The sequence below is a fragment of the Brassica oleracea genome, chromosome C4 (assembly GCF_000695525.1).
Source record: "Brassica oleracea var. oleracea cultivar TO1000 chromosome C4, BOL, whole genome shotgun sequence".
NCBI classification, from domain to species: domain Eukaryota; kingdom Viridiplantae; phylum Streptophyta; class Magnoliopsida; order Brassicales; family Brassicaceae; genus Brassica; species Brassica oleracea.
This window is the reverse complement of record NC_027751.1, coordinates 24,065,622-24,076,477: the sequence shown is the minus strand read 5'-3', so window position 1 is coordinate 24,076,477 and position 10,856 is coordinate 24,065,622. Positions and strand designations below refer to the sequence as shown.

The following is a 10,856-nucleotide window of genomic DNA, read 5'->3' as shown; positions in this document are numbered from 1 at the left end:
TCGGCGCGAGCTTGGGCTTGGGCTTAGGCTTGGGCTTGGGCTTGGGCTTGGGCCTTTGGCCCGATAAGAACTATTCTTTTTGGACCAAGTTAAGCTCAACGTTTTGCCAGTTAATTTTATTTAAAACGACAAGTAGTTTGTCTAAAAAATAAAAAAAAAACGTCATGCATGTTAACTCTCGAAAATTTAAAACGAGATAAGGGAGAGTCTTGAAGAAGAAGTTTCGGAACTCAACTTCCCTCGATCTCCGCGAGATTCTCGCCAGCAGCTGTTGCGGGAAGTGGGTCTTCTCCGGCTCTTTAAAATATCGTCTCTCCTCTTCCTTCATTTCAGAATTTTTTTTTTTTCCTGATCGAAATCCAACAGCAAAAAATCCCTCAGCGTAAGTCTATATTGCGAGAGTGTTTCGTAGAGTTTATAGTTCGATAGGGCGATCACGAGTGAGGCGTGATTCGTCTGCCATGGTTGTATCCTGGGACTCTATATTCGTACAGTCCCGTCTCACTAACGGAGCGAATATTTTGAGTTAAGGAAAGAGATCATATCTCGCCTCCATGTCTTTTTGCGAATACGGTTTCTTATCGTCCTCGTATTCGTTTTTATATATTCGTCTATTTCCTTAACTTCGCTTTTATTATATCGTTTACATCGGTCCGGTTTTCCGGCTTCTACAGCCATAACGTTCAACACACTGATTAATGGTCTTTGCCGCGAGGGTCGAGTTCTCGAAGCTGTAGCTCTGCTTGATCTGATGGTGGAAAATGGTCTCCAGCCTAACCATATTACTTATGGAACAATTGTAAACAGATTGTGTAAGATGGGTGACACTGTGTCTGCTTTGAATCTGCTGAGTAAGATGGAGAAAAGCCACATCAAAGTCGATGTGGTAATCTATAGTATCCTCATTGATCGCCTTTGGAAAGATGGACATCATGGCGATGCTCACAATCTTTTCAGTGAAATGCAAGAGAAGTATTTTTCCGGATGTAGTTACCTACAGCTGTATGATAGATGGTTATTGTAGCTCTGGTAGATGAAGTGATGGCCTGCGGTTGTTGCGAGAAATGTTGGAAAGGAAGATCGACCCTGATGTTGTAACTTTCAGTGTATTGATCAATGCATTTGTCAAAGAAGGCAACTTCTTTATGGTTGAAGAATTATACGATGACATGATCCGCGTGGGTGTATATCGTGATACAGTCACATATAATTCAATCATCGATGGATTTTGCAAGCATAACCGCTTAGATGAGGCAAAACATATGTTTGGGTTGATGCTTACAAATGGCTGCTCTCCTAACATTCTCACCTACAATTGTCTTATTCGCGGTTTCTGTCAAATAGGCGATCTAAGTGCTGCTCAAGACCTTCTGAATGATATGATTTCTCATGGTGTGCGCCCTAACATCGTAACTCGTGGCATTTTTCTGTGCGGTCTCTGCAATCTTGGGAAACCAGAAAAGGCTTTAAGAATGTTTAAGGTCATGCAGAAGAGTGAGATGGATCTGAATACTACTTTGTATAACACCATTATCCATGGAATGTGCGTTGCTAGTAAGTTGGATGAAGCATGGAGTTTATTCACTAATCTCCTCCACAGTGGTTTGCAACCTGATGTTCAAACTTACAATATATTGATCAGCACGTTACTCAAAGCAGGCAATTTTGTAGGGGCTGAAAAATTATATGCTGACATGCTCCGTAGAGGTGTTGTCCCAGATACTATCACCTATACCTCAATGATCGATGGACTCCGCAAGCAGAACCGCTTAGGTGAGGCAAAGCATTTGTTTGATTCGATGGGTAGTACAGGCTGCTCTCCAGATGTAGTGACCTTTACTACACTCATCAATGGCTATTGTAAGGCTGAGAAGGTTTACGACGGGATGGAGCTTGCCTGTGAGATGTACCGAAGAGGAATAGTTGCTGATGAAATTACTTACATCACTTTGATTCATGGGTTTCGTCAAGTGGGTAATGTTAATGGCGCTCTAGACATTTTCCAGTGGTTTCTGTCCTGATACCGTTACTATCCGCAATATGCTGCTGGTTTATGGAGTAAGGAGGAAAGCAAGGAGGAACTAAAAAAGGCAGTGGCAATGCTTGAGGAGCTCCAGAAGAGTGTGGTATGTTCTCCTCAACACATTTTTTTTTTCCAACTTGTTTGCTTATCTGGGGAAGTTTGCTACCAATATGTCCAAACCAGTTGATCGGTTGCGTATGCTTGTTTTGCAGGATTAATAATTAGAGGATGAAAAGAATGGATGCTTTTCTGTCTTTGCAGCAAAGCTTCAGTGCCATTTTAGTTATGCTTGATAATTTTTAGTTTTATTTTCGTTGTTTTTGATTTTATAAGTACTACTATTGATATCATCGTATATGTTCTGTGATGACCAGTTGAACAAAATGCTTTCCTAATTTACTTGGATATACTCTGGTCTAGTGTTTCTTTACCTAATACAGCCTTTACTTCAAGTAAGAAAGTTTCTATTTTTTCTAAATTGGTGCACATAGTCAGAATTAGCAAAACTGACTAAAACAAATAAGCAAAATCAAAATAATTATATATCTAATTACATATTTTATAGTTATATTATTTAAATTAATAAATTACGGACTCAACTAAAAACTATTAATAAATTAATGACTCAGCTTAAACCTAATTAAAACATGACAAATAAGCAAAATTACCTAAAATCATGAAAATCATGACAAATAAGCTAAATCACTTCATAAATTAATATAACATAAAAATTTAATATTATTAAAATAAAATTTGTGACTTATTTTATATAGAATTCATCACGGGTTTTGTGAAAATTAATAAATACTTAGTTAAAAACTAATAATAAATCAATGACTTATATAAAATCTTAAAACCTAATAAGAAAATAAGAAATTTAATATAACATGTAGATTTAAATATTATTAAATAAAAATTCGTTTTTAATTATATATAAATTCATTACGGATATTTTTTTAAATTAATAAATTAGTGATTCAACTAAAAATTATTAATAAATCAATGACTAAACTAAAACCTAATAAAAACATGACAAATAAGCAAAACTGACTAAAATCATAGAAAACATAACAAATAAGCAAAATCAAAATAATTATATATCTAATTACATATTTTATAGTTATATTATTTAAATTAATAAATTAGTGATTCAACTAAAAATTATTAATAAATCAATGACTAAACTAAAACCTAATAAAAACATGACAAATAAGAAAAATTACCTAAAATCATGAAAATCATGAAAATCATGAAAAATAAGCTAAATCACTTCATAAAGAATAGTTTAGATTAATTAAAAAAAATAAGTTAGTTCAAAATATGAAATTTATAACGAACTTTTTAAATTTCGACATAATTGATAAATGTTGGTAGTTAATTGTATATTTACTTTGTTAGTTTCTTTTGTAAATAAAATTGTAAGCTATTTAAACATTTTTGTTACAAAAAATATTGTCATATATCTCCTCCTATTTTATTTCATCCACTACTAGATCAAGATCCTTTTCAATTGAATAAAAGCAACGATTCTTTACTTCTTTTTCTTTAACAAAGTATTTATCTTGGTTTCAAAAAAAAAACAAAGTCTTTATCTTCCGCCCACAACCCTCTAACAAATGTTTTCAACACAGTTTGATATGGTTTTGAATTGGATCTGCATATCCGAATATGATACTCTGAAACTTCCATGAAGAAAGTTGTTGTTTACGTCAGTACATCATTGGTTCAGATTAGTCAACAGTAAGAGTCTCGTGCTAAACCTTTCTTTTGATTGATTCTGTATACAAAACTGTCTTTTTCCTTATATGAATCATGATGATGTTAATTTTGTTTTCGCAGAAGCAGTTAATAGTTTTAAAACACCACCACCAAACGCAGTAGATGCAGAGAATAAGAAGAAAAAAAATCTTGACTGAAGAACTCTTATGGCGCAAAGAAAACAAAAGAAGAACTCTTATGGGAAAGGAATGTTTATTGTTTACAATTATTTTTCTATTTGAATTCATCTTTTTTTTCTTTTCCTATCTTATAGGGTTTTTATCTTTTAAATTTTTAATTGTAACATCAAGGGAAGGAAAAAAAAGTTATCAATATTTTTTTATTTGTTTATTCATTGATACAAATTTAATTACTAATCTAAATTAATTTCGTGATATAATTTTAAAAACATTAAAATAATTTATTTAATAAACTATAAATGATAAAATTATTGAAATCACATCAAAAATTAATATTTAAATTATTAAAAAGATATGAATAATTAAAATCAATTATTTTGACTGATTCTAATACTAACATCGTTTTATAAAATTAATATAAATATTAGTATCAATTTTTGTAATTGATGTATATTGACATCACTTATAATAGTTGATGTAAATATTCTATATTTCTATATCAATTATTAATAAAATGATATGAATTATTTGCATCACCATTTTCAGAGTCATTTATATAAGTAATGCAAACTTATTTTACATAATTTATTACTAATGCAAAAATAGAAAACAAATGATGCTAAACAATTAGATGTCGTATTTAGATACAAATACAAATTTTAAAAACAAACACAATTAGATGTAACATCCCAGATGTTGTATTCAGATGTTGCATCTAGACACTTCAACCAAATTCAAAAAAACGAACATAGTCTAACAATGAAAATAACAAACTTCTTTTTATATATGCAACAAACTTTGTGTCCCAAGTAATAAGTTTTTGCATTTTTTAGTTCCGTACTACAACCCTCCACGTAGCATTTTGCCTTTGTGGACTTACGACCCGTATTAACGCGGTTCTTGTTTGGACCGGCTCTAGATCCAGATCCAACCCCGGAGTAGATCTTTTGACCAAACCTAACACCACCACTAAGTTTTTGAAAAGAACCAGAAGGATGAACAATACTGAAACATGCATATTCCATCTTGTATCGATCACTGTAGTGTGTGAGCGACACGAACGAAGCCGCCACTGACCTTCATTGTTCCGCAAAAGCGACATGAATGAAGCCACAGCCGCTCTCTCCGCCTACCCTGTTGTTGGAGCCGTCGTCACTTATGCTTCTTCTCAATTACTTATTCTTCTGATGCGTCATATAGGATGCGAGTAGAAGCAATGTTTTAAGCAAGAGGTAATCTTGTCAGTTTTCTATATAATATATATATAACTGCGCGAAATGAATGTTATATAAAAAAATAATTTTTATATATTATTTATTTGTATTCATTTATGTATTATTTATATATTTAAATTAGATTAAACACATAAATCAAAATAATACATCTTGCTTTTTTACGATATTTTTTGTGTAAATAAATCAAAACAATCATTTTATTTATTTTATATGGTATAAAACTAAATTTCAATGACATAAACATAGATATATAGTATATATTAATATAAATAATTATTGAGAATTCATACTCATATGATAAACACAAAATTTCTAATGTGCCCTTTTTTAATGCAAAATTTCAAAATTAAAATATTAAGGTTTCAATATTTTTTCAATACAAATATAAAAATAATCATACTTAATTATTTTTCTATGTTATACAGTTTAATTGTAAACAATATTAATATATAATATGAATGTCTAGTAAATGAGACTTCATATTCATACAATTTATAATCATTTGTATCTTGTTATTACCAAACCATTGATCACAAAATTTTAGTGTGAGACATTTAACGTTTTAATAATTTTAATTTATAGTCGTTTTAAAAATTTAAAATATAACATATAAGAAAAAAAAGTTTTATTATATGGTTAATGTAGTTGTTTAATATCTTTTAATAATATAAAATTTAACAAAAAAAGAGCTAAGATACAAAAATTGTTATCAAATATTTATTATTTCATAATCATTAATTGTCATATATATATGTTAATCATATTAGGCAATTCCGTAGCTTTTATTTAAGGAAAGTGTGAGAATATTATTTTGTATGCTATTTATCAATTTAATAGTTAGTTTAATAAAAAGTATAATATAAATTAAGATGGACCAACCAATTTCTTTAAGAATTCTAAATTTCATTCTCACGGTGACACGTGGCTACAAAACAATATTGTGATATTTTTCAATTAATATATAAGAGATACTAGATTATTTTCATGTGCTCATGCACGAATATAAATATCTATAAACTAAATATATTATAATAGTTTATTAATATTTCTTCCATTTTAAATAATTTTGTAATTTATATTATAATTAATATGTATGATTTATTTTAAATAAAATTATATTATTTTAACTATAATTATGATTTTGTATATGTATTATTTTGTATATTTGGTTATTATTTGGATATATTGGATAACTTTTATTTTTTCAAGTCAACCATAATATTTTTTTTCTATAGATTAAAACTTAATTATTACTTTATTTTTATTTTCATTTGATTTGATTCTTGTCTTATATTGTAAATATATTTAGTAAGATTATGTATAATTTAATATATGTTATTTTGAGAATCACATAATAAAAATAAACTAAAGTGTTGATCGATCAAAGTTACATAAATAAATATAAAAATGATTATTTTTGAAATATCATGCATATATACAAGTTATACAAATAGCTAAATTGAAATAGTAGGTTAATATCTTCATAATATTATTTAATAATTTCATATTTATTTATTTATTATTAATATGTTTAGTCGTACTATAATTTAAATGTATAAAAAATATCACTACAAATAATAGTATATTATTTTAGTTAATTTTTTATTTTAGATAAAATAATTTGGATTGATCGAGTTACTCATTTTGTGTGTATGTTGTGTTAAATATCTAATCTATTTAAACTAAAATACAAATAATACTTAACCCTCAATTCATCTTAAATATTACAAATCTACGCCGGGAGTGACTATAATAACCAATCATCGCCTCTTCCCTTAACCAATCGTACATCTTTTGTAATTATTTTTTTTTGTAAAGAATCTTTTGTAAATATATATATTTTTTTTTGTAAACTAATCTTTTCTAAATATTCATTTATGGTTTAGTATTCCAACGACCGACAACATAGAAAACATTTGATACGCTGCCATATCTTCAAATGATAAGAATCATTAATTCAAAACATACATAGTTAGACTTTTTCTTTTCATTCGTTAGATAGGTAATCTGAACCACATTATACTAACAAATTAGAAAAATACATAACAAATCTATACCTACTACAAGCAAAACCCTTTAAAAAAAAATGTATAACCTATTATTAAAAAATCTATACTGAAATACATAAATATTTTATTATAGATTCCACTTACCTGTTTTTCTAACAAGCCTTGAAAGTTTTTAGCAAATCATTAATTACAGCTGATTAATTATTGTGCACAAGTTCGGTTAATTTTTGTTTGAAGATTTGAAAGTTATATTTACGGAAAATATATTAGTTATAAAAATTTAGTATATTTTGTAAATATATTATCTAATGAACATCTAATAGATAACATCAAGTAATTTTATCATATATTTACCTACATAACTACTTGAGAAATCTAGAGAATCGTGGAAGAAAATCACAATCTTGGATCAATTCGAAAACATAATATCATGTCACTATATATATATTTTTTTTTGATAAACCCTATCGGCTGATTCGGTCGGTTTCGGGAGGAACACGCTTAGTGTTACATAGTAGACTGGCTACCACACTGTCTGACCCGAGTTTGGAATACCTTCCAATGCCAGAGGGTGAACCGATCATCTGTTACGATCCACCATGTAAACCACTTGGACCGAAATCCAGACTGACCAAATGATGATAATTTAGTTTCCAGAGAGAATCGAACCTAGGATTGAGGCGTGGGTACACACCATTAGACTACCATCACTTGGTTATAGCATGTCACTATAAATATGCTGCTAATTTAGAGACATATGATCAACCTTCTCCAGACATTTAATTGCTCCATAAGTTTTAGTTCCGAATAGTTTGCTTGCTCAATAGTTCTAATAATTTTTACTAGAAGGTATAACATCGTTCAAAGAATTTAAAAGTCATTCTTATGGATTACTTAAAAAAAAAAAATTGTTTATGTTTAAAATTATGTTTAACAGTCATTCTCAATAAAAAAAATTGATTTTTATTGACTAGCAATGGATACTTTCAACTTTCTTTCATTTTCAGGTTTTTGAGGATCTTACGTGGGAACTACAAATTGTTCTTCAGTATCTTAAGAAATGTATTCCTCAGTTTTCTATGTTCATCGTCTTTAATCTCTCCAAGAAATGGTATAACTTTTCTTTATGTCCAATTAAAAACTAACAGGGTGGAGGAAAACTGGGGTTCTATACATTACAACTGTCCTTCTCGTGATTTTAGGATTCTAACAATGATACTCTGATTGCAGCTGCAGAAAAAAAGAACATGTTATGCTGGAAAACAAGACAAATACATATAAAATAAAATTAATTTTACAAAACAAAAATTATCATGTGCTTCTAAGCGTGGGTCTGATCCTAGTATTCCTTCAAATCTTATATATTAAAACATAAGTCATAACTTTGTTCATGTGTGATTTTTTTATTTGGACTATTTTATAGAAAGTTTATTAAATTTTACATAACTTAATCATCATATCTTTTAATATCATTATCTTTTATTTAAAATACAAATAAATATTGTTTAATAAAATTCTAAGAATTTTTTTTCAGAATCAGAATAAATTTTATTTTCAAAAATTAATTAACTTAAATTTTAATTAGCATAAAATATAATTAGAATTTCAAATTAAATTTATTTTTGAATGATGAACGAAAAACTAAAATCATATAAATATTTTAACAATATTTTAATGATAATAACAATTTATATTGATTAATTTACAAAATAAATTTTATCAATATCTTTAAAAGATTTTGTTAGAAAGAAATATTCTTTCTGTTTCAAATAAAAATATTTACTACAAAATTAGTTTGTAAGTACAATATATTATAGTTTCTCTTTTAAAAATATTTTTTTTGTTCTTAACAGTATCTCAAAATATTTCTTCTCTATTATGTAGGTCTAGTTTAATTTAACTTCCATATATAAATTTCAAATTAAAAAATACAACCAGAAATTATGTTGGTAAGTTCCATATATTCACTAAAGCTAATAATATAAAATCTTTGTAACTACTTAATAATGATATAGTTTAATTTGACATAGAATTATTAGTATGCATTGATATATATTCAGTTATCTTTTATAAAATGAAAAATAAAAATTCTATTTTATTTTTATATATTTTTATAATAATCATAAATCATATTAAAATAAACTATTATATTGAACTAAATATGATAAATTATATTAAATTGATAAATTTATAAATTTGCTTTCACAAATATAAATATTTATGTTAAAATATAATATGATGATAGAATGGCTTAATATTGGGAAACTATATAATACATGTATAAAAAAAATTACATATCTTAAAAAAATTTATATACAATAATATATTATCTAAAATGAATAAACGTAAAAAATATTGCTTAAAGAAAATTCAGTTTTGAAGGACGGTGGATCAGAATTTAGTATAAATTAAACACAAAATAATTTTCAGATATGTTTTTTCATGCATATATTATTTTTTCAGTAACTAAATGTAAATACAATAAGAAGCGATAAATGCATGTGACGATTTTAAACACCTGATTAATTATAACATATAAACTATGAAATTATTGTAGTTTAAATAGTTATATAAATATTTAAATATATGATTAACGTTAAAAATATATACCACCAATGATCTAAAATAATATCTATGTATATATATTGAAAATAATACCCACACGGTTGCGCGGATCACGATCTAGTTAAAGTACAACTAATTTTAATCTCATTCAGCCAAATTTAATTAATTTTATTATTTGTATTAGTTTGGTTCTTCATCTTACATGTATAAGTGTGTCTTGATTTTTTAAACAATTTGGTATATTTTAATTTCCAAAAATAAAAAAACATAAAGTGATGATCCATAGGAAGTTGCATAAAAAACATAACTGATAAAATTTAAAATGGAAGATTATTTCTTTAATTTAATATCAAGATTATTTTTGGAAACTTTCCTTTTTTATGAAATCACTTTATATATAAAAATATTTTCGTTTTAAAATTTTAAAATATTTTCTTTATTATATATGTTATTTGGAAAATTTAAAAGGAAACTTAAATAAAAATAAATATAAATCTAATATTTTATTTCTTAAAGATATCTTAATTTATGGTATTTAAATTATTTTGTAATAATTTTAGAGATATATCAATTTAAATAAAATACTTATTGCCTTAAAAATATATATTATGTTGTTTAAGTTTATCCTTTAAAATGAAGATTATTTCTTTACTTTATATTTTTCTGCTCTTACATTTTGTAAATGTTTTTATTATCATTTTATTTGAAAAATATAAAGAAAGTATACCTAAACTATAAAAGGAATAAGAAAATAGGATAGATTTTTTAATAATAGCAATTAGATATATTTGATTCATTATGGGTACCGCTGTAGTTAACCGTTCTTAGAATTAATGTGATTATAATACGTAAAAAATTGACTTTTCAAATAATATTAGAGATAAACTCATTCACTTAACTATAGTTTTTAGGTTGTACATTACAAATTCCCATTTTTGCATGTATAGAGAGCCTAAATCTCTAATAAACAAACACAACCACATAATATTATATAATTTCTACAGAAATTTATAATTGTCTACATTTAATAACCAACTAAAATTTCATCAAAACTCTTTTCAGGTTCAGTAAATTGTTTATATTTGAAAATCTCGAACTCTTTATAAATACATCATCTCCCAAAAGT

At 26.7% G+C, this 10,856-nt stretch overlaps 1 pseudogene; it reads left to right on the top strand.

Moving 5' to 3' along the window:
- LOC106338444 overlaps positions 1-2,241 on the top strand; it is a 6,961-nt pseudogene extending 4,720 nt beyond the window's left edge.
- The last annotated feature ends 8,615 nt before the right edge of the window (positions 2,242-10,856 follow it).